Source organism: Thalassophryne amazonica, chromosome 17, assembly GCF_902500255.1.
Source record: "Thalassophryne amazonica chromosome 17, fThaAma1.1, whole genome shotgun sequence".
Lineage (NCBI taxonomy): Eukaryota > Metazoa > Chordata > Actinopteri > Batrachoidiformes > Batrachoididae > Thalassophryne > Thalassophryne amazonica.
In genome coordinates this window covers 30,005,852-30,010,258 of record NC_047119.1, presented here as the reverse complement: position 1 = coordinate 30,010,258, position 4,407 = coordinate 30,005,852, and positions in this window count along the sequence as shown.

Here is a 4,407-nt window from a genome sequence, read left to right as displayed (position 1 = left end):
ATTATTATTACTAACTATTACCTATTAACTATCTAACTATTATTACTAACTAACTAATTAAATAATAATAATAATAATAATAATAATAATAATAATTATTATTATTATTATTATTATTATACATTTATTTATTTGTTTATTTAGTTAGTTAGTTAGTTAGTTACTTCATTTTCACCAGTAATAGTTATAGGAGCTCCAAAACAAAACTAGAAGGGCACTCAAAGCACAGGCTTCTGCCAAGGAAGAACCATTGGCTGGAAAAGTTATGGCCAAACCCTCCCTGGTGTCACTCATAGGCAGTGGTGGGAACAGCTAACCGAAAAGTTAGCTTTGATAACCATGAATCTGCTAACTGAAAAGTGGACCTAAAAACGTGACCCATGACAGTTGTCAAAGTAATACAGAAGAGACATTACAATAAGAACACAACAAACAAATACTGTGAGAGGAATATAACAGGCAACATATATATCAAAACACACCCCTTCAAGACACGCTCCTTAAAACTAGAGCTTGACCAATATAATGCATGACCACTAATATCGTCCTTTCAAGAATATATCGGTATTGGTGTTATTCATGGAGCAAACAATGGTGAAAAACACTTTTGGGAATGGTGTAGTTACATAGTTTGTCCTTCAATGGCATTGTTTTACAATGCTTTCCAACATGGTTGGGACCCCCATCACCCCTTTGTCATATAAACTACAAGAGCCAGAGGCAAAGCGAACAGCTGCCATTAATTTTTCATAAGAGTGGCTGTTTTACAGCATCACAAGACAAATGGTTGTTATGCTGCCAACTAGACGTGTGAGCCAAAATAGATTAAGTGTATTATGCAAAGCTGAATGATGCGACATGGTGACTGCCAATCCGAGTGAAGGCAGCGTGACAACAGAGTGACAACCATGTGATGTATTTTAGATATTTAAAAATAAATACTTTTATAAAATAAACTATATGTTTAAACTGTAAAACATGATGATTAGGATTCACTCAAAATGTAATTCTTGGCTACAGCCATTAGAAGTGGGGGAGAAGCAGGTGTCACAAAAATACAATAATAAAAATAAAACATGTTAATAAATTAAAACATTTAAAATTGTTCCCCTGTTGTTATTTACATGAAAAATTTGTGTTTATTTTTTTAGTTTATTTGAGTTTATTTTCTGAATAACTATTCTGTAACATGAAAGCCTATAACGAAAGCTGGTAACATTAGCTATAACACTTGCCTTTGTTCTAGCAGCTATTGATTTGTTGATGCTAATAATGTATGTACAAGGGCTGTCAATAAAGTAAGGGTCCTTTTTATTTTTTTCAAAAACTATATGGATTTCATTCATATGTTTTTACGTCAGACATGCTTGAACCCTCGTGCGCATGCGTGAGTTTTTCCACGCCTGTCGGTGACGTCATTCGCCTGTGAGCACTCCTTGTGGGAGGAGTCGTCCAGCCCCTCGTCGGAATTCCTTTGTCTGAGAAGTTGCTGAGAGACTGGCGCTTTGTTTGATCAAAATTTTTTCTAAACCTGTGAGACACATCGAAGTGGACACAGTTCGAAAAATTAAGCTGGTTTTCAGTGAAAATTTTAACGGCTGATGAGAGATTTTGAGGTGATTCTGTCGCTTTAAGGACTTCCCACGGTGCGAGACGTCGTGCAGCGGCCCCAGGCGCCGTCATCAGCCTGTTTCAAGCTGAAAACCTCCACATTTCAGGTTCTATTGATCCAGGACGTCGTGAGAGAACAGAGAAGTTTCAGCAGAAGTCGGTTTCAGCATTTTATCCGGATATTCCACTGTTAAAGGAGATTTTTTTAATGAAAGACGTGCGGACGGGTCCACGCGTCGGGACGCAGCCGCCGCGACGCTCCGCCACAGGAAAAACACCTCTTTTGAAAGCCTTAAGGACAAGTTGGAACATGTCCTGCCTGTTAAACAATTTCTCATATACTCACTCCACTGAAAGCCATCAAAAGCCGCCTGGATTTTACAAATGGTTATCAACACGGAGGTGTTTTTCCTGTGCCGCCACACCGCGTCGGCTGCGTCCCGACGCGCGGATCCGTCCCAACGCGCGGATCCATCCGCACGTCTTTCATTAAAAAAATCTCCTTTAACAGTGGAATATCCGGATAAAATGCTGAAACCAACTTCTTCTGAAACTTCTCTGTTCTCTCACAACGTCCTGGATCAATAGAGCCTGAAATGTGGAGGTTTTCAGCTTGAACAGGCTGACGACGGCGGCTGAGAGCGCTGCGCGACGTCTCGCACCGTGGGAAGTCCTTAAAGCGACAGAATCACCTCAAAATCTCTCATCAGCCGTTAAAATTTTCACTGAAAACCAGCTTAATTTTTCGAACCGTGTCCACTTCGATGTGTCTCACAGGTTTAGAAAAAAGTTTGATCAAACAAAGCGCCAGTCTCTCAGCAACTTCTCAGACAAAGGAATTCCGACGAGGGGCTGGACGACTCCTCCCACAAGGAGTGCTCACAGGCGAATGACGTCACCGACAGGCGTGGAAAAACTCACGCATGCGCACGAGGGTTCAAGCATGTCTGACGTAAAAACATATGAATGAAATCCATATAGTTTTTGAAAAAAATAAAAAGGACCGTTAATTTATTGACAGCCCTCGTATGTGTGTATGTATGCCCAATGTCTATGCCCTGTCACACAGTAAGCGGGGTAAATGAAATATAGTAAATTCTATGATATTTAAATATTGTGTATAGCATTTGTTATTGTCAGTATAGCGGGACACCCCACTACAGCACCCCCAACCCAAATCCACTTACCACGGTCACGTCTTTGACAGAGGTCTATGCTCTGTTCATCCATCCATCCATTTTCTTCCGCTTTATCCGGAGTCGGGTCGCGGGGGCAGCAGCTCAAGCAAAGCCGCCCAGACCTCCCGATCCACACACACCTCCCCCAGCTCCTCCGGGGGAACCCCAAGGCGTTCCCAAGCCAGCCGAGAGATGTAGTCCCTCCAGCGTGTCCTGGGTCTTCCCCGGGGCCTCCTCCCAGTGGGACGTGCCCGGAACACCTCTCCAGCGAGGCGTCCAGGGGGCATCCGGAAAAGATGCCTGAGCCACCTCAACTGACTCCTTTCGACGTGGAGGAGCAGCGGCTCGACTCCGAGCTCCTCCCGAGTGACCGAGCTCCTCACCCTATCTCTAAGGGAGCGCCCAGTCACCATGCGGAGGAAACTCATCTCGGCCGCTTGTACTCGCGATCTCGTTCTTTCGATCATGAGCCAAATCTCATGACCATAGGTGAGGATCGGAACGTAGATCGATCAGTAAATCGAGAGCTTTGCCCCCCTACTCAGCTCTCTCCTCACCACAACGGTCCGATACAGCAACCGCATCACTGCACATGCTGCACCGATCCGTCTATCGATCTCACGCTCCATCCGTCCCTCACTCGTGAACAAGACCCCGAGATACTTAAACTCCTCCACTTGAGGCAAGGACACTCCACCAACCTGAAGAGGGCAAAGCACCTTTTTCCGGTCGAGAACCATGGCCTCGGATTTGGAGGTGCTGATTTTCATCCTGGACGCTTCACACTTAGCTACAAACCGCCCCAGTGCACGCTGAAGGTCCTGATTTGACGAAGCCAACAGAACCACATCGTCCGCAAACAGCAGAGACGAGATTCTGTGGTTCCCAAACCAGACCCCCTCTACACCCTGGCTGCACCTAGAAATTCTGTCCATAAAAATAATTAACAGAACCGGTGACAAAGGGCAGCCCTGGTGGAGGCCAACGTGCACTGGAAACAGGTTTGACTTACTACCGGCAATGCGAACCAAGCTCCTGCTGCGGTCGTACAGGATAGCCCTTAGCAAAGGACCCCGGACCCCGTATGCCCGGAGCACTCCCCACAGGGTGCCCCGAGGGACACGGACGAACGCCTTCTCCAGATCCACAAAACACATGTGGACTGGTGTCCACATGCTCTGTTCATTTTTTCAAAATGCTTGGCACACAAAGTGAAACACTTTTTCAGAGAATTACTCACTGTTTGGAAATGTTCAAAACACTTTCTTTGGAAAATGATTCACTATTTCAAAATGGCTGACGCACCTAACGAAATAACATTCCAAGAAATAATATGCTGTTTTGAATGTGAGTCACCGTTTTAAAACACGAAGCACTATGATGGAAGCGTCTAGTTTGCAATGCTCCCCAATACAAGAAGTGAATTTCTGGCAACGCCCCTGGAACAACTACTCAAACAAAAAGAATATGAATGTTGTTCATGCTCTGATTCCAATTAGACATAATGCATTAAAAAGCAAATGTTAATGTTTTATAGGGACATAGTGTTAAGGCATAGTAGTGGGTGGTGAAGCGATTAGAATGAATTTTGTACTCAGTGTGAAAGCACAGGGCGGAC